General features: G+C 57.0%; 1 long non-coding RNA gene across 1 annotated transcript; it reads left to right on the top strand.

Moving 5' to 3' along the window:
- Nucleotides 1–59: 59 nt before the first annotated feature.
- On the top strand, nt 60–1,567 carry LOC137458130 (uncharacterized). The gene is made up of 4 exons (XR_010991574.1): nt 60–521; nt 642–737; nt 866–940; nt 1,182–1,567. It is a non-coding gene; the product is annotated as an uncharacterized lncRNA (long non-coding RNA).
- The last annotated feature ends 18,634 nt before the right edge of the window (nt 1,568–20,201 follow it).

The raw sequence follows: 20,201 nt of genomic DNA on the forward strand, positions 1-20,201 counted from the left end.
CAGCGCCGGGGGGAAGCTGGGGAGGGCGCCGGGGAGGGCTAGAGGCCGGGGATGTGGGCGTGGGGAGGGGGTTGGGGATCAGGGATCAGGGCTCTGGATGTGGGGGCGTCCCGGGGCGGTTGTAGGAGCGTTAGGGTGGCTGTGGGGACCCCAGGGTGATGTAGGATCCTTGCAGACGCTGGGAACCTGTAGGGCTGGAGGGTATTGGAAGGGCAGCTCTCGGGGTACCGGTGGGAGTTACCACAGGGGGGGTGTGGGAGCAGGGTCCCGGGTGGGGGGCTGGGGGTGTCCAGGCTTTCTCCAGCCTGCGGCTCCCCCTCCGCCGCTTCCCCTCCCTGCCTGACCTTTTTTTCTCCCGAGAGTGCGCCCTCAGGACGTTGGAGCCCGGAGCTGTGTTCTTCAGCCAGTGCTGTCCTTGGAGCGGTGCTGTGCGGACCCCGGGGGCAGTGCCCTCAGCCCTGCGTCGTCGTCGCCGCCATGGTGCTGGTCCCTCCCCCCAGGAGGGCGCCGTGGCCGTCACGGTGCGAGTGCGACCCCTGGCCCCCAGGGAGGGAGCCACGCAGCACCCAGGTGCCTCCCAGCCCCGTGCCAGGGGCAGTCAGGATCCCCCCTGGCACTAACCATCTCTGCCCTGCCTGCAGGCCCTGCAAGCTGGCCTGTGCCCCACGGACACCCTCTGTGCCCAGGCTGCCTGTGGACTGCAGAGCCTCTGCCCTGAAGCAGGAGGCAGCTGAGAGGTGAGAGAGCTGCCAGCAGCTGCTTGTGCTCCCCAGTGTGGGCCCTGCCCCATGGCTGCAGCTGCACCTTGCCTGTGGCCTCTGCCCTGAGCCTGGCTGGGTGCCAATGGCCTCTTTGCCTTTCCCAGAGCCCTTTGTCCCCCGGAGAGTGGGCAGTGGAACTCCAGAGCAGGAACAGAGCTGCCCTGTCCTCTGCAGCCCAGGTGAGGCTGCCCTGGGAACCACTCAGCCAGGAGTGAGCCCTGCCCCGCGGCAGCCTGCAGCCTGCTGCTGTGCCAGCCCTGTGCCAGCTGCGAGGCAAAGCCCTGGCAGGGGCATGGTTGGTGCTGGGGGGAGGGCGGGAGAGCAGGGAGGTGCCAGTGCCTGGGTGTGCCTCAGGAAGGGAGCTGCGTTTGCTGCTTGTGCCCCAGAGCTGCCTGATGCCCTTCTCTCCTCTCTCTGCAGCCCCGGAGCATCCTTCAGGCCCTGTGAACGGCAGTGCAGCAAGAGGAGCCCCAGAGTGCTCCCAGGCTTCGGCAGCAACCTCTCTCCTTCCAGCCCCCATCCAGTGAAAACTTCAGCAGCCAGGACCCCAGCCCAAGCTGGAGGTCCCGTCGGCGGCGTCCCTGCCCCCGGTCCCTGGTCCCGTCGCGTCTGCGCCGTCCTTGCCCTGGTCCCCGGTCCCGTCGCGTCTGCGCCGTCCTTGCCCCGGTCCCGTCGCGTCTGCGCCGTCCTTGCCCCGGTCCCGTCGCGTCCGCGCCGTCCCTGCCCCGGTCCCTGGTCCCGTCGCGTCCGCGCCGTCCCTGCCCCGGTCCCTGGTCCCGTCGCGTCCGCGCCGTCCCTGCCCCGGTCCCTGGTCCCGTCGCGTCCGCGCCGTCCCTGCCCCGGTCCCTGGTCCCGTCGCGTCTGCGCCGTCCCTGCCCCGGTCCCTGGTCCCGTCGCGTCCGCGCCGTCCCTGCCCCGGTCCCTGGTCCCGTCGCGTCCGCGCCGTCCCTGCCCTGGTCCCGTCCCGTCCGCGCCGTCCCTGCCCCGGTCCCTGCCCCCGTCCCCTCCGCGCCGTCCCTGCCCCGGTCCCTGCCCCCGTCCCCTCCGCGCCGTCCCTGCCCCGGTCCCTGCCCCCGTCCCCTCCGCGCCGTCCCTGCCCCGGTCCCTGGTCCCGTCCCCTCCGCGCCGTCCCTGCCCCGGTCCCTGGTCCCGTCCCGTCCGCGCCGTCCCTGCCCCGGTCCCTGGTCCCGTCCCGTCCGCGCCGTCCCTGCCCCGGTCCCTGGTCCCGTCCCGTCCGCGCCGTCCCTGCCCCGGTCCCTGGTCCCGTCCCGTCCGCGCCGTCCCTGCCCCCTGTTCCTGCCCCCGTCTCGTCCGCCGCGCCCCTGTCTCCGGTCCCGTCCCGTCCGCCCCGTCCCTGCCCCCGGTCCCCGTCCGCGCCGTCCCTGCCCCGGTCCCCACCCCGGTCCCCGTCCGCGGCTTCCCTGGCCCCGGCCCCGGCCCGTCTGCAGCGTCCCGGCCCCGTCCCTTTTTGCAGCTCGGTTCCCCCTACCCCACTTCGCGGTTCCCGGCCCTGTCCCCTCCCCTCTGCGGCGCGGTTCCCCCCTCTGTTTGTGTTGTTCACTAAAGGTTTGGTTTTTGGTTCTTCAGACCTTTTCTGGCTGCTTTTTCCCTCCCCTTGGGGGACCCTGGGGCTGGGGCTCCCTCGGGGGTTGCCTGGGCCAGGCCATTCCTCCTGGCCTGGGCTCTAGTCTGCCTTCCCCCTCTCTACCATCATCGCAGGGGCTCTGGGGCTCTTCTTCTTAGCCTCTGTGGATCAGGCAGCCCCACTCATCTTCACAGGGGGAAGTTGAAACCAAAGGGCTCTCTTCTTTCATCCCCAACCTCCTGTGCTGCAGTTTCCATCCATTGCCCCTTGGCCTATCCCAGGGCACAGTGAGCAGAGGCTGTCCCTGGCCCTTCCTTCCTGACCCCCAGCCCTCAGCTCTTGATAGCCATTGATCAGATCCCTCTCAGCCTTCTCCTCTCCAGACTCAACAGCCCCAGGGCTCTCAGCCTCTCCTCCCCAGGCACTGCTGCAGTCCCTTCCGCAGCCTTGCAGCCCTCCCTTGGACTCTCTCTAGCAGTCCCTGTCCCTCCTGACCTGGGGAGCCCAGAGCTGGATGCAATATTCCAGGTGGGGTCTCAGCAGGGCAGAGTAGAGGGGGAGGAGAACCTCCCTGGCTCTGCTGGACACACTCCCCTGAATGCCCCCCAGGACCCCATTGGCCTTCTTGGCCCCCAGGGCACATTGATGTCCCATGCAGAGCTTGCTGTCCCCCAGCACTCCCAGGTCCTGTTTCAACCTCTTCAAGGATGTGCTGCCTGTGGGAGCCTGGATGCTGCTCAGGGCTCCTGTGAGGAGCTCCAGACAACGAAATACTCTCTTCACTTCTTTTGATCCCCTGTTCCAAACCATTTCCCCTTGTGCCTCACAGCCAGCAATTTGATAACCTCTCCCACTGCCAGCCACACAAGGTGAGTTTCTCACATCAATCTTCATGCTACCTGTGCTTGCAGACAGGGCAAGATCAGCTAGGAGTCCTCAGGGAAAGGGCAAAACAAACCAAGGTTCTTTTGAGACCTTCAGAATGCCAAATCATTTGTTGCTCAGGTGTCAACCACCTGAGTTTCACCAATCATCTTTAATTCTTGTGAGGTGCTGAAGTCAGAACTGGGGGGTGGGGGTGGCTGACACCCCTCAGGCTGTGCTGTCATCCAGGGAACTCTGGAAGAGCTGAGAGCTGGCTGCAGGCAAACCTCAGGGAGGTCAGCCAGGACAAGAGCAGGGTCTTGCATCTGGGGAGGAGTAACAGCAGGCACCAGGACAGGTTAGGAGCTGTCCTGCTGGAGAGCAGCTCCATGGAGTCCTTGTGGACAAGTTCTGCATGGGACAGCAATGTGCCCTGGGGGCCAAGAGAGCCAATGGGGTCCTGGGGTGCAGCAAGGAAAGTGTGGCCAGCAGGGCTGGGGAGGTTCTGCTCCCCCTCTGCTCTGCCCTGCTCAGACCACAGCTGCAATCCTGTGTCCAGCTCTGGGCTCCCCAGGTCAAGAGAGACAGAGACCTGCTGGAGAGAGTCCAAGGGAGAGCCAGGAGGATGCTTAGGGGACTTGAGGATCTCCCATGTGAAGAGAGACTGAGAGCCCTGGGGCTGTTTAGTCTGGAGAAGAGGAGACTCAGGGGAGACCTTCTTGCTCTCTCCAACTCCCTGCAGGGTGGTTGTAGCCAGGTGGGGGTTGGTTTCTTCTCCCAGGCACCCAGCAGCAGAACAAGAGGCCACAGTCTCAAGCTGTGCCAGGGGAGATTCAGGCTGGAGCTGAGGAGAAATTGGCCATTGGGATGTGCTGCCCAGGGAGGTGGTGGAGTCACCATCCCTGGAGGTGTTCAACCTTGGCATTTGGAGCCATGGTTTAGTTGTCAGGAGCTGTTGGGTGGCAGGTTGGACTTGATGATCTCTGAGGTCTTTTCCACCCTTAGTGATTCAATGATTCTATACCAAGAGGCCCCAAGGAAGGCCACAAAGCTGAGAGCAGCAGCGTGGAGCATCTCTCCTATAAAGACAGTCTGGGAGAGTTGAAGGAGTTCAGCTTGGGGAGCAAAGGCTCCAAGGAGACCTTACAGTAGCCTTCCAGTGGCTGAAGGGGGCTGAGGAGGAGCTGTTTCCAAAGGTATGCAGCCAGAGGACCAGGGGCAGTGGCTTGAAACTGGAGCAGGGTAGGTTTGGATTGGATGAGGAAGAAGTTCTTTACTATGAGCACAACAGTGGCTTTCATGAGAGGTTTTGCTGTCTCACAGGCTGGGTGGTCTGCAGCATTTATTCTCTCTGTGTTGCTGACTAACTAGGAACTGATTAATCAAATCATTGATTTGTTGGTGAGGACATTCTGCTTACTGAACTCCCTAAACCACAGCAAGTCCTTCCTGCTGTTAACTGAGGAGGCTGTGGGGCAGTGTTTGGCATCACTTGCTTGTGTTCAGCTTGTTCTGGTGCTAAGGAGACAAAAGGCCTGGAATAAAAATGACACTGAAACCAAATGAGAGCCTGGGGAAGCACTTCCCAGCATTATCCTGAACTTGTGACCTCTGAGGAGGTAGAAACTGTCACAGGTGGGTTTGGAAGTGATTGGAGTCATAGAATCACAGAATCTTAGAATCAATCAGGTTGGAAAAGACCTCAGAGATCATCAAGTCCAACCTCTCACCCAATACCTAACTCCTCCTGTCCAGTTCTGGGCCCCTCAGGTTAGGAAAGATGTTGAGATGCTGGAAGGTGTCCAGAGAAGGGCAACAAAGCTGGGGAGGGGTCTGGGGCACAGCCCTGTGAGGAGAGGCTGAGGGAGCTGGGGTTGCTTAGCCTGGAGAAGAGGAGGCTCAGGGGAGACCTCATTGCTCTCTACAACTCCCTGAAGGGAGGTGGGGGTTGGTCTTTTCTCCTAGGCAGCCAGCACCAGAACAAGAGGACACAGTCTTAAGGTGTGCCAGGGGAAGTTTAGGCTGGAGGTGAGGAGAAAGTTCTTCACTGGTAGAGTAATTTGCCATTTGAATGTGCTGCCCAGGGAGGTGGTGGAGCCACCATCCCTGGAGGTGTTCAAAAGGGGATTGGATGAGGCACTTGGAGCCATGGTTTGGTTGTCTGGGGGTGTTGGGTGCTAGGTTGGACTTGATGATCTCTGAGGTCTTTCCCAACCTTGTTGATTCTATGCTTGTGCCCCTGTGCTGGGCACTGGTGAGGCCACACCTTGAGGAATTTTGGGCTCCTCACTCCAAGGAGGCCATTGGAGTCCTGCAGCTGGTACAGGGAAGGGCAATACAGCTGAGGAAGGGTCTGGAGGACAGGGCTGCAGAGGAGCAGCTGAGCAAAGTAGGGCTGTTCAGCCTGGAGAAGAGAGACTCAGGGGAAGAGACTCATGGGAGTCTCCATGAAAGGAGATTGGAGTGGAGTGGGGTTGGGCTCTTCTCCCTAGATGCAAGTCACAGGAGAAGAGAAAACAACCTCAAGTTGCACCAAGGGAGGTTTAGTCTGGAGATCAGGAAAAGTCTTTCCTGCCAGAGTGGTCAGGGATTGGCACAGGCTGCCCAGGGAGGTGGTGGAGTCCCCATGCCTGTAGGTGTTCCAGGAATGAGTGAATATGGCACTTTGGGATGTGGCTTCCTGGGCAGGGTGCAGTAAGGTTCATGATTGAACTTGATGATCTTAGAGAACTTTTCCAGCTGGAGTGACTCTATGATTCTATTTGATGTTAAACCTCAGTCATGGACATGATCCCTAACAAACTGCTTTGAGATAAGAAAACAGAATTCTTGTTGCTGCCTGTACCAAAATTGACTTCCAGTATAAAATTAACTGGGTGATTAATTAGGGGATCTGCTGGAGAGCAGTCCTGGGGAGAAGGACCTGGGAGTGCTGGTGGGCAGCAAGCTCTGCATGGGACAGCAATGTGCCCTGGGGGCCAAGAAGGCCAAGGGGGTCCTGGGGGGCATTCAGAGGAGGTGTCCAGCAGAGCCAGGGAGGTTCTCCTCCCCCTCTGCTCTGCCCTGCTGAGACCTCACCTGGAATATTGCATCCAGCTCTGGGCTCCCCAATTCAGGAGGGACAGAGACTGCTAGAGAGAGTCCAAGGGAGGGCTGCAAGGCTGCTGAAGGGACTGCAGCAGTGCCTGGGGAGGAGAGGCTGAGAGCCCTGGGGCTGTTGAGTCTGGAGAGGAGAAGGCTGAGAGAGGATTTAATAAATGTTTATCCATATCTGGACATCCATATCCTGGATATCAGTGGATGGAAATTGCAGCACAGGAGGTTCCAGCTCAACATGAGGAGGAACTTCTTGACTGTGAGGGTCCCAGAGCCCTGGAGCAGGCTGCCCAGAGAGGTTGTGGAGTCTCCTTCTGTGGAGCCTTTCCATCCCTGTCTGGATGTGTTCCTGGGTGACCTGTGCTGGGTTCTATGCTCCTGCTCTGGCAGGGGGTTTGGACTGGAAGATCTGCAGTGGTCCCTTCCAACCCCTGACATCCTGTGAGCCTGTGAACTGTCTCAGACAAGAGAAAAAGCTCTTGGAGGAGACAGAAAAGATTCCTGTCAGTTAACTTCTGCATCCAAGCTTTTACCTTTAACAACACCACTCTTAAAAACCAAAGGTTATCATTTTGTTATGTCAGTGTGCAGAGCTCTTAGAGAGTCTGCCTCCCCTGGGACACTCCTGCAGGTGAAACCTTCATTTAGGTAGTGAAAGGCTTCAAGCCTCTCAAGTTGCTGTGCATTCCTGATTGCACTCACACCTCCTCACTCAGCCAGAGCCTGGGGGCTTTGTTGTTTTGTTGGTTTTCTTTACCTCATCCACTCACCACCTGTGAGATTCAATGCCACCCAGCAAGCAGGGGCAAAGGATTTCTAGAAACACTGCTAATTTGCTGCCTCACTTTGCCTGCTGCAAAATTGAGTACCCCCTCCCAGGAGCAACCTGGCTGCTTCTCCCTAAACACAGCAGTTGAGAGCCAGGGATCAAAAGGAGCTGTCGACACCTAGACTCCTGCCTGCTCCTAGGCATCAGGCATTTAGCTCACTTGGGCAGAGAATCAGAGAATCAATCAGGTTGCAAAAGACCTCAGAGATCATCAAGGCCAACCTGTCACCCAACACCTCCTGACTGCTAAACCATGGCTCCAAGTGCCACATCCAATCCCCTCCTGAACACCTCCAGGGATGGGGACTCCACCACCTCCCTGGGCAGCACATCCCAAGGGCCAATCTCTCTTTCTATGAAGAACTTCTTCCTAACCTCCAGCCTGAACTTCCCCTGGCACAGCTTGAGACTGTGTCCTCTTGTTCTGGTGCTGCTTGCCTGGGAGAAGAGACCAACCCCCACCTGGCTACAACCTCCCTTCAGGGAGTTGGAGAGGGCAATGAGGTCTCCCCTGAGCCTCCTCTTCTCCAGGCTAAGCAACCCCAGCTCCCTCAGCCTCTCCTCCCAGGGCTGTGCTCCAGACCCCTCCCCAGCATCGTTGCCCTTCTCTGGACACCTTCAAGTCTCTCAATGTCCTTCTGAAACTGAGGGGCCCAGAACTGGACACAGGACTCAAGGTGTGGCCTAAGCAGTGCTGAGCACAGGGCACCATGACCTCCCTGCTCCTGCTGGCCACACTCTTCCTGATTCAGGCCAGGATGCCCTTGGCCTTCTTGGCCCCCTGGGCACACTGCTGGCTCATGTTCAGCTGCTGTCCACCAGCACCCCCAGGTCCCTCTCAGCCACTCTGTCCCCAGCCTACAGCACTGCCTGGGGTTGCTGTAGCCAATGTGTAGAACCTGGCACTCAGACCTGTTAAATGCCATCCTGTTGGACTCCACCCTTCTGTCCAGAATCCAAACAAGAGCACTTCAAGATTATTAAACCCAACCAATCACCCAACCCTAACTAACCAACCAGACCATGGCACCAAGTCCCTCATCCACTCCCTTCTTATGCACCCCCAGGCATTATGACTCCAGCACCTCCCCTTGGGCAGCCACTCTGCCTGGGAAGAGCTGGGAACCCCTCTGGGCAGCCTGAGCCTTCAAGTGATGTGGTCCAGCAGCTGCAAACAGGCCACTTGGTTTGAGTAATCAACTCATTGAAGTTAATTGGCCTGTAGCCCTGGAATGTCTGTGCAAGAGGAGCTCCCATTTCACTTGTATGCCTTCTGTGAAGCAGTAGTGGAGGAAGTAAATTCACTTCCTCTGTTCCCCTTCTCTTCCTCTCCCAATGAATTGCCAGCAGAGAGATGTTTGATTCTCTTAGAGCCATGTGGAGAAAGGCCTCACCCATGCAGCCCCTACACTTCTACCTGCTGCTATGCTAGCAAGTCATGTAACTGCTCTGAACTGGAACAGCATGGATCCCAGCCCACCATAACACAACAGTCTCACTAAGTTGAGGACAAATTACATCCCCAAAGAGCACACCATGGATATTAATGCTCAGTGTTGCTAGGCAGCACCTCCTTTCAGTGGTGCACAGGGGTAGACTGAAGAGGAGGTCTGTCCCTCTTGAGGAAGGCTTTCAGCTCCTGTGATTAATGCTGCTGAAGATTCATGCCTGCCTTTTGCTCTGTGATCACTGCAAACCATACAGAAGGAGGTGGTGTGGACCTCTCTGAGGGGAGGGAGGCTCTACAGAAGGAGCTGGAAAGACTGAGCTGAGACCAACAGGATCACAGCATCATAGAATTGTCAGGGCTGGAAGGGACCTCAAGGCTCAGCCAGTGCCAACCCCCCTGCCATGGCCAGGGACACCTCACACCACAGCAGGTTGCTCACAGCCACATCCAGCCTGGCTGCAAACACCTCCAGGCAGGAGGCTTCCACCACCTCCCTGGGCAACCTGGGCCAGGCTCTCACCACTCTCATGGGCAACAACTTCTTCCTCACAGCCAATCTCAATCTCCCCATTTCTAGTTCTGCTCCATCCCCCCCAGTCCTGTCCCTCCCTGACACCCTCAAAAGTCCCTCCCCAGCTTTCTTGGAGCCCCCTGCAGATCCTGCAAGGCCACAATGAGGTCTCCTGGGAGCCTTCTCCTCTCCAGCCTGCACAACCCCAACTCTCTCAGTTTGTCCTCAGAGCAGAGCAGCTCCAGCCCTCTGCTCCTCCTCGTGGCCCTTCTCTGGACACCTTCCAGCACCTCCAGAGCCTTCCTGGCACAGAGGCTCCAGCACTGGCCCCAGAGCTGCAGCTGTGGTCTCAGCAGAGTGGAGCAGAGGGGCAGAATCCCCTCCCTGGCCCTGCTGCCCACACTTCTCTTGCTGCAGCCCAGGTTGAGGTTCAACAAGGCCAAGTGCCAGGTCCTGCACTTGAGTCACAACAACCCCCTGCAAAACTCCAGGCTTGAGGCAGAGTGGCTGCAGATAAGGCCTCAGGAACAGAAACAGGACCTGGTGTGTTGATTGACAGCTGCCTGAACATGAGGCAGCAGTGTGCCCAGGGGCTCAAGAAGGCCAAGTGCATCCTGGCCTGGGTCAGCACTAGTGTGGCCAGCAGGAGCAGGGAAGTCATTCTGCCCTGTGCCCAGCACTGGTGAGGCCACCTCCTAAATACTGGGGTTGCTTTTGGAGTCCTCACTCCCAGAAGGACACTGAGGGCTGGAGCATGCCCAGAGGAGGGCAACAAAGCTGGGGAAGAGTCTGGAGAAGAGGGCTGGGGAGGAGCAGCTGAGGGAGCTGGGGGAATTCAGTCTGGGGAGGAGCAGCTGAGGGAGCTGGGGGAATTCAGTCTGGGGAGGAGCAGCTGAGGGAGCTGGGGAATTCAGTCTGGAAAGGAGGTGGCATAGGGGAGGCCTTCTTGCTCTCTACAAGTCCCTGAAGGGAGGCTGGAGTGAGGTGGGTGCTGGGGGGCACTGCTGAGTGCCTCTTAGCTGTAGGCAAGAACATGAACAATGTAATTGTTCTGGATTTTGTTTGTCACTAGGAAGCTTTTGTGTCAAGATGTAAAAATAGTACTGAGCTCTCCTCCTCTGCAGCACAACATTTGTATGTTTGCAAAGTCTAATTAGTGCTAATTAGGTAACAACCCATGGTTAAAAAACCCCACATCCCACTAGGAGCAACCAATGGTCTTGGGCACTGCTAAGGCAAAGTAAAGGAATAATGTCTATCCAGAGCTGAGGGCAGGGGGTCAGGAAGGAAGGGACAGGGACAGCCTCTGCTCACTGTGCCCTGGGATAGGCCAAGGGGCAATGGATGGAAACTGCAGCACAGGAGGTTCCAGCTCAACATGAGGAGGAACTTCCATACTCTAAGCATCTCAGAGGCCTGGAGCAGGCTGCCCAGAGAGGTTGTGGAGTCTCCTTCTGTGGAGCCTTTCCATCCCTGTCTGGATGTGTTCCTGGGTGACCTGTGCTGGATTCTATGCTCCTGCTCTGGCTTGGACTGGAAGATGTCCAGAGGTCCCTTCCAACCCCTGACATCCTGTGAGCCTGTAAAGGAAGGAAGAGTATTTGGCAGCCTGCAGATTTTTAGTGAGGTGTTTCATGTCACAAACCACAGAATGGTTTGGCTTGAAAGGGACCTTTCAGAGCAGGGACACCTGTTGCTAGCCCAGGTTGCTCACAGCCTCATCCAACTGACCTTGAGCCCCTCCAGGCTGCAGACATCCACAGCCCCCCTGGGCAACCTGTTCCAGTGTCTTGCCTCTGACTGTGTATGTGTCTTGCCAGTGTTCAGTGGCTGTTCCATCACCCAGCTCAAAGCTATTGTCTCTCATCCTGGCACTCCCAGCCCTTGTCAGAGGTCCCTCCCCAGCTCTTCTGTAGCCTCCTTCAGGTACTGGAAGGCTGCTCTAAGGTCTCCTTGGAGCCTTCCCTTCTCCAGGCTGAACAGCCCCAACTCTTCAGCCTGTCCCCAGGGGAAGGTGCCCCAGCCTTTGCATTAGGATCATAAACATCAGAGAATCTCTTCAGTTAGGAAAGACCTCTGAGGCCATCAGCTCAAGCTGTCAAGCCAACACCACTGTGGCCATTCAACCATGCCACAGAGTGCCACAGCTACACATTTCAATCAATCCTTAAAGCAGGAACCAGAAGTTCTTAAGGAAGAGCTGCAGCTACACTGTGTGGAAGGGCCTGGAGCCCCTGGGCTAGAGGAGGGGCTGAGGGAGCTGGGGGTGTTCAGGCTGGAGAAGAGGAGGCTGAGGGAGACCTCTTTGCTCTCTGCAGCTCCATGAAGGGAGTTTGGAGCCAGGAGGGGACAGCCTCTGCTCCTTGGTGGCAAGGGAAAGGAGCAGAGGCAATGGTCCCAAGGTGCAGCAGGGGAGGCTCAGGCTGGATGCTAGGAACTATTTCTTGCCAGAGAGGGCTCTCAGCCATTGGAATGGTCTGCCCAGGGCAGTGCTGGAGTCCCCATCCCTGGGGGTGTTCCAACAGCTGTGGAGCTGGAGCTTAGGGACAGGGTTTGGTGTTGACCCTGCAGTGCTGGGTGGAGGAGCTTGGAGGTCTCTTCCAACCAGATGCTTTCTGTGATTCTGTGAATGCTTTTGTTTCTAATACCAATGCCAACAACAGAGAAGCTGAAACTCTTGGCAGCATCAGGCAAACTGACAAAGATTTTCTGGGAGGAGGGAGTTTGTGCACATTGCTCCTGCCCTTTGGTAATATGAACACACCAGAGATCAACTGGACAGAGACAAGGGAGAATCATCTCAGGTGGAAAAGACCTCTGAGATGATGGAGTCTAACTCTACCAAGGCTGGTGTTAAAGCCTGACCCTCAGCACCACAACTCTGCCTCTTCAAAACCCTTCCAGGGATGGGGCTTCAAGCACCTCCATGAGCAGCCTGTACCAGGAGCTGAGAACCATTTTGGTGGAGCAATTTCTTCTAGAGTCCAACCTAATCCTCCCCTTGTGAAGGGGAATAGAATAGAATAGAATAGAATAGACCAGGTTGGAAGAGACCTTCATGATCATCACGTCCAACCCATCATCCAACACCACCTAATCAAGTAACCCATGACACCAAGCACCCTATCAAGTCTCCTCCTGAACACCTCCAGTGATGGTGACTCCACCACCTCCCTGGGCAGCACATCCCAATGGGCAATCACTCTAGTTGGGAAGAATTTCTTCCTAACCTCCAAACTAAACCTCCCCTGGCACAGCCTGAGACTGTGTCCTCTTGTTCTGGTGCTGGCTGCCTGGGAGAAGAGACCAACCTCTGCCTGTCTACAACCTCCCTTCAGGGAGTTGGAGACAGCAATGAGGTCTCTCCTGAGCCTCCTCTTCTCCAGGCTGAGCAACCCCAGCTCCCTCAGCCTCTCCTCACAGGGCTGTGTTCCAAACCCCTCCCCAACTTTGTTGCCCTTCTCTGGACACCTTCCAGCAAGTCAACCTCCTTCCTAAACTGAGGAGCCCAGAACTGGACACAGGACTCAAGGTGTGGCCTAACCAGTGCAGTGTCCAGGGGCACAATGACCTCCCTGCTCCTGCTGGCCACACTCTTCCTGATGCAGGCCAGGATGCCATTGGCCCTCCTGGCTGCCTGGGCACACTGCAGGCTCATGTTCAGCCTGCCATCAACCAGCACCCCAGGTCCCTCTCTGCCTGGCTGCTCTCAGCCACTCTGACCCCAGCCTCTAGCACTGCCTGGGGTTGCTGTGGCCAATGTGCAGCACCTGGCACTTGGATGTGTTCAATCTCCTGCCCTTGGACTCTGCCCATCTGTCCAGCCTGTTGAGGCCCCTCTGCAGAGCCTCTCTACCCTCCAGCAGATCAACTCCTGCCCCCAGCTTGGTGTCACCTGCAAATTTACTGATGATGGACTCAATGCCCTCATCCAGATCATCAGTGAAGATACTGAACAGGATGGGGCCCAGCACTGCTCCCTGGGGCACAGCACTGGGGCCTGGCTGCCAGCTGGCTGTGGCACCATTCACCACCACTCTCTGAGCTCAGCCTCCAGCCACTTCCTAACCCAGCTGTGATAGCATCCATGGAGATGTCTATGGATCTGTCACGAGCCCATTGGTATGTTGCATCTCTGCCTTGATGTCCTGACGAATCGTGAGCCCACCGAGCTAAGAACATCTCACCTCGGTGTCTCCAGTCGAGATCAAGATTAGAGTCCATGGCTGCTTGAGACACTCTTGCAGCCAGATCTGCCTGATGGTTGTGTTGCTGTTCCTCAGTAGCTTTGCTCTCAGGAATGTGAGCATCGATGTGTCTCACCTTCACTGGAATTCTCTCGATTCGATCAGCAATGTCCTGCCACAGGTCGGCTGCCCAAATGGGTTTTCCTTTCCTCTGCCAACCACTCTTCTTCCAGTTCTTTAGCCAACCCCACAGAGCATTGGCTACCATCCATGAGTCGGTGTAGAGATAAAGCTTTGGCCATCTCTCACGTTCAGCCACGTCGAGAGCTAGCTGGACAGCTTTTACCTCTGCGAACTGACTGCATTCTCCTTCTCCATCCTTCGCCTCTGCAACTCGGCGTGTTGGACTCCACACTGCAGACTTCCACCTCCGCTTGTTCCCAACCAGACGACAGGAACCGTCTGTGAACAAAGCATCTTTCTTTCCATCATCAGAAAGGTCATTGTAAGGAGGAGCTTCCTCAGCACAAGTTACTTTCTCCTCTGGAGGTTTGGCACAGTTGGTACCTTCAGGCCAACTTGTCAGGGACTATTCTTCTGAGCCAGTAGTGCCTCCAGGAGGATCTGCTCCATGATCTTTCCAGGCACAGAGGTGAGACTGACTGGCCTGGAGTTCCCTGGTTCCTCCTTCTTACCCTTTTTGCAGATGGGGGCAATGTTTCCCCTTTTCCAGTCTGTGGGGACTGCCCCAGACTGCCAGGACTTTTGAAATAGAATAGAGAGGGGTTTAGCAACCTCCTCTGCCAGTTCTCTCAGTACCTGTGGGTGTATCCCATGGGGTCCCATGGACTTGAACACTTCCAGGTTCTTCAGGTGATCACCAACCTGATCTTCACTTCCCATGGGCAGTTCTTCCTCCCCGTCCCTGGCATTGTCTTCCATAACATCAGGAGTGTGGCTGGAGGCCCTTGCAGTGAAGACTGAGGTAAAGAAGTTATTGAGTACCTCAGCCTTTTCCTCATCACTTGTGGCCATGTCACCAGTTTCCTTTCTGAGGGGGCCCACACCTTCCCTAGGCTGCTTCTTCCCATTCATATGCCTGTAGAAGTTCTTAGTGTTCCCTTTAACCTCCCTGGCTAGATTCAATTCCAACTCTGCTTTGGCTTTCCTAACCAGGACTCTTGCTGCTCAGGCAGCTTCCTTATCTCCCCCCTGTTCTAGCTGTCCTTCTCTTTCGGAAAGCATGGACGGACTCCCATGTTGGTGAGGCAGGAATCGTTTATTGGCACAGAACAAGCAGCTTATATAGGAAAAATCGGGCAGGGTAAGCAATTCCCTGACATTCTTGCACCACTGCTGCTAATTGGGCTTTCTCATTTGATATGCAGCTGTCCATTGTTATCTTCATCCCATGTCAGGTTGGTCTTCTCCAGTATGGAGGCAAGCATCCTCTTGTCTGGCACGTCAGGTTGTCTACCACGGTCAGCTCTTCTTTATCACCAAGCCATCCTTCCAGTATCAGTGGCCTGTTGTTCTTTCTCGTCCTGAAACCTTCCATAGATACTTTCTGCTTTCCTACACCAATGGGCAATCACTCTCTGTGTGTAGAACTTCCTCCTAACCTCCAGCCTAAACCTCCCCTGGCACAGCCTGAGACTGTGTCCTCTTGTTCTGGGGCTGGTTGCTAGAGAGAAGAGACCAGCCTCTGCCTGTCCACAACCTCCCTTCAGGTATTTGTGGAGAGCAATAAGGTCACCCCTGAGCCTCCTCCTCTCCAGGCTAAGCAACCCCAGCTCCCTCAGCCTCTCCTCACAGGGCTGTGTTCCAAGCCCCTCACCAACTTTGTTGCCCTTCTCTGGACCCCTTCCAGCAAGTCAACCTCCTTCCTAAACTGAGGGGCCCAGAACTGGACACAGGACTCAAGTGGCACCATTCACCACTGTTGGGGATCGTTTTGAGCAAGAGGGGACATGGGTCCCAGCAACACCTGTGCAATTCAGGCCTTGAAGAATTCTCTGTTGATAATAGAGCGGTGGAGTAGGAGCTCCACCAAGCCAGTGCCACCAGGACATCTGTGGTACTGCTCTGTGTCCTTTGCATGGTACCCATTGCTCAGCTCACAGGCTTGGAGCTGGCAGGTGTCAGAGCCTTGGAGCTCTCAGCTGTGAGGGAAGGTTCAGGAGAAGGTCGGAGCCTGGAGCGGGGCCCAGCTCAACCGAGCACCATGGTCCACCAGGACACATCTCCCCTGCTTCCCCCCTCCTCACAGCCCAGGCTGCAGCTCAGCTCCCTGCCAGGGGTGCCCCATGGACGATGACCACGATGCCCCTGCCCTGTGGGGCTGCAGCTCCTTCAGCAGACGCAGCGCTGCCCAGGGGCCGGGCCAGGACCCTATGGACTGGGCTGGCCTCTGGCTCTTCTGAGGCCTCCCTGGTGCCAGTGGTGCTTTGCTGATGCTCTGCTGTGCACACACAGGTACAAGAGTCAGCCTCCTGCCCTCCTGTCATCCTCCTCATCCTCACCAGCCCCTCGGCTCCTGGCAGAGGAGACTCTGCTCAAGCCAATGGCACACCCATGGGCTCGCCCTGCCCTTCCTCTCAAGCCTGTGCAGATCAGGCTCTGCCCTAGATGCTGCTCCAGGTGCCCACAAGTGGATGGGGTGGCAGAAAGAGGAGAGCAGAGCATGCAGCAACACCCAAAAGGACTGAAGCCCAGTCTCCTGCCATGAACTGTCCACATGGCCCTCGTGGGAGCGTGGTGCCAAGCTTGCTGAGCAAGAAGGGCAAAGCCAGAAAGGAGCATCTGAGACAGTCCCAAGGCAGAGGCTCCATCTGGGGCTCATCCAGGAGCTGGGTGCTTGAGGAATGGCACTGCAGCAGATGTGGCTGGGCTCTGAATTCCCCAGAACAGCCCTCAGGAGGTCACCCAGAGCCTCCTCAGCTTGCAGTGCCAGAGAGGAGAGCAGCGGTGCTGCCCTGCCTAGCACAGCTTCACCATCAGCCTGACCCCAGCAGCTCCTGGGGCAAAGCTGAGGCTCATTTGGCACAGCTGAGGCAAATTGCCCAGGCCCTTCCCTTGTCCCTGGTCCCCCCTGCCAGGAGCCATCCTCACTGCTTCCCCAGGCAGGGCAGACAGGAGCTGGCTTTGGTTGCACTGCTGGCTGTGCCAAGCCACAGTTTCACCAGGGCCTTGCTCCACCCAGCTGGGGCATGAGGACTGCTGGAGCTCCAGAGAATGAGGCCCTGGAGAGCTGGGGGCTGGGCTCCCTGCTGAGCCCCCACTCAGGACAGCCGAGAGCAAAGCCTCACCCTCGTCCTGGGCTGTGGGCTGCTCAGGCTTGGCCTCGACCTGCTGATCCTGCAGCCTTTTCTGGCCCCCAGACAGCTGCAGCAGCTCTGGAGGCAGCTGCTCCCCCGGGGCAGGAGGAGGCAGCAGCAAGGTGCTGCGGCAGTCGAAGCCTTCCAGCGCCCTCAGGATCTGTGCATGGGGAGGAGAAACCACCCCTGGGAGGCACTGCTGGAGCTCCAGCCCGGCCCGGCCACGGCCACAGCCCCGGCCCCGGCCCCGGCCACTGCCACAGCCCCAGCCCCAGCCCCAGCCCCAGCCCCAGCCCCGGCCCCAGCCCCGGCCACTGCCACAGCCATAGCCCCAGCCCCAGCCCCGGCCCCAGCCACAGCCACCCCCCCGGCCCAGCCAGCTTCCCCCTGTTGCCTTCCTCTCGACTGCAGGACCAGCCAAGCCCCTCCACAGCCTGCCAGCAGAAGAGGCTCACTCTGAACCACCACCCCCAGGCTGTGCCCTGCCTCCTGTCTCCATCTCCCTGGCACGAGGCTGGGAACACTGCGGTGCCCTGAAGCTGCACAAGGTGGATGTGGGGAGCAGAGCTCCGCTCTTTACCTGCTCCTCAGCAAGGTACTGCTGGTCAAACTCCAAGGAGTACAACTCGATGGGGAACTCACAAGGGTTCTTCACCACCACTGTGCCCTGTGCCCCGGGGCTGGATGGCAGCACTGGCCCCAGCTCCAGCACTTCAGGCTGGAACTCCAGGCGTGGCTCCAGCCCACTGCCCGAGACCAGCAGCTGGAGGTGCTGGCTGCTCTGGCAAATGTTGATCTTCAGCTGGCTCAGGTAGGGCTTCTGAAAAGAGAAAAGTGCAGAAGCTCCTCCATGAAGTGCCAGGGCCTCAAACTCAGCCTGTGCCCCGAGGCCAGGGCTGGCAGCAGCACCTCTCAGCTTGTAGGGAGCTAGGACCCAGCGGGCGGAGGATCTGGCGCGGTACGGGACGCGAGGGCCCCGCCCCTGCCAGCCAATAGCCTTCAGCTGACGGTGCCGGCAGCCGGCAGTGACGCACACCGCAGCTATATAGTGCTGCGGCGCTCACGGGCAGAGGCCGTTTGCCCTCCGCGCGTTGGTGTCTGCGAGCCCATGGACCGAGCGGCCTGGGGTTGGCCGCCGTGCCGGTCCTGAACCAGGTCGCCGCGCCTGCGACAGGCAGCAGAGCTGAATGGAGACCAGAAAGCAGGACAAGGAGGGCTGCTTGAAACCGGAGAAGGCAGAGTCAGGCTCAGGGAAGGGAGACACTTGGGATGCTGAGTGCTGAGCCCCTGGCCCAGGTTGCCCCACGGGGGAGATGCCCCACAGCAGCACAGGGCTTTGCCTTGCGTTTTGGAGAGGGAACCTGGAGCAAAGAGCTGCTCAGCATAGCCCAGGGCCCTTTGATCCCCCAGGAGCCAGGTGGGAGAGCTGCTGCCCTGCCAGGAGAGCAGAGCAGGCTGCTGGCTCAGGAGTCCTGCTGCCAGCAGCTGAACCTCTCCCTGCTCTCTGGGCACCTCCAGCTCTCCTCAGCTGCCCTGCAGCAGAGCTCCTTGGAGCCTGCCCCATCAGAGGAGGTCTTTCAGCACTCCCTCTCCCAGCAGCTCCACAGAAGGCTGCTGGCTCTGTGGAGCAAGGGCTCACTGCTGACTCTGCAGAAGCTTCTCTCCTGGAGGCAATAGTCACCATACACGTTATATGGTCTTTTGGGACGGACGTCAGTCCATCCCTGAGAGCTGCTTTGTATCCCAACTGGCACTTTCCCCCAACCTTCTAACACTTGCTCAAAACCTTGCTGTCCTTTAAACACACCTCCAACCACAATACAGGTTCGAGTCCAGTTCCTCGATGCGTTGCCAACCTGCTGAGAGCCCAATGATCGCAGCTCTTGGGGATCATACGGTAACCGCTGAGGCAGTCCCTTAGTCAATAATGCACTACAATTTGCCACTTCACTCTCATTACTACAACTATTACTACTATCATTAACAAACATATTTACATCAAATCTGGGTATCCCTATCAGACATGTCTGAAAAGGTTCACCCACAGTCTGAAGGCTCAAACAAAATTCATTGCTGCCTGTCCTGTTGGGCCATGTTCCCTAGACAAGGCACAAAGCTTAAGCTGAACTGGATAGAATGCTCTAACAGAGCTGGCATAATGCATGGTCAGAGAGAACAGACATTGTAAAGAAGAACTTAGATCTTAACAGTTCTGATCTTTGCATTTCACTCCTCTTACTGACAGAGAAGACTTGCTTCTGCCTGAACACATTGCACACAGAGGTTGAGGCACAACTGCAATCCTCAGCACTGTCTCTTGCAATCTGCTTTAGGGTTATCTTGCATCTTTATTTTCTCTAGGATGGTCAAAAATCATGAATTGTTTAATGGCAGCAAGATTTCTTTCATCTGTAAAGGTAGATCTGGCCAGGCTCTAGCTTCACAGACAGAAAACTTGCAGGCAATCAGCAAGAGCAAAAGAGCTCCATTGCTGTGCCCAACATAAAATTACCCATAATAATGTGTTTTTGCTCATCCTGGTAACACCGATCTCTTATTGGGACCATTGGAAAAACACCTTTTTTGTTTTGCTATGGGCTATTCTCTCTTCCCCCTTTTTCTTTGTTTGTTTGTTTGTTTGTTGATGTTTTCAGCCCAAAATGCAAATGCATGTTGTGTTGTTATGAGCTTTGATTTTCCCTCTAGGTGTGTAAAATTACAGCAAACTGCTGAGATAACAGATAAGTCCCTGTGAACATTTCCTCTAATCACTCAGCCAACCATAACATTCAGTCCTAATTCACCTGGTGCTGTGGTACATGCTTCTGGGTGATGCTTTTGATCCCAGATTATCATAGCAGCTATTGTGATCCATGTTCGACGGCATGGGAAGTGCTGCTTCCTCTTAGTCTTGATTCTTCTGCACATTAGCGAAGGAATACTTGTTACAATTAAACCCTCTTTACTACAAACCTTAACTACATTACATGGAGCTCCTTTGAAATGCCAAGGCACGCAGCTAAGAAGGTTCCAACCGAAAGAGAATCTTACAATGTGAACTCATGACTAAGTACTTACACCTTACTGCAATCACTGTGTACTAAGTACCTGTAAATACCAAACGCTTGCCGTGCATTATGCTTACCAGGAAAACTCAGCACAGCTCTAAATAACAAAGCTCTGAGAGACATCGCAATCAGAAGTGAAGCAATTAGCACTGTTGCTTTCAATCAGAACAGAGCCATGGGCGACAGTAGCCGTACCAGAGACCGCTGGGGGTGTGGGGGGGTGTAGTGCAGCTGGAGCCGCTGGGGGGGGGGGTCCGCTGGTGCCTGCCACCGCCGGGGGGGTTCCGCTGGTGCCTGCCACCGGGGCCAGCGCTACGGTCGGTGCTGCCTGTGTCATCGGAGCTGTCGGTGCCGCCTCGGCCGGAGCTGTCGGCGCCCGCGGGGGCCATCGGGGGTCGCGGGAGGGCTGTGCTCGTAAGAATGCCGTAACCGCGAGCCTCCAAGCGCTCCTTGTTCTCTAAGGGGGGCCGTAACGCAAAGTCGGCGCTGTGTCATAGTATCATCATAGTATCATAGTATCACAGGATCAGTCA

The sequence above is a fragment of the Melanerpes formicivorus genome, unplaced genomic scaffold (assembly GCF_026170545.1).
Source record: "Melanerpes formicivorus ecotype bairdi unplaced genomic scaffold, bMelFor1.0.p_v2 SCAF_225, whole genome shotgun sequence".
Taxonomy (NCBI): Eukaryota; Metazoa; Chordata; class Aves; order Piciformes; family Picidae; genus Melanerpes; species Melanerpes formicivorus.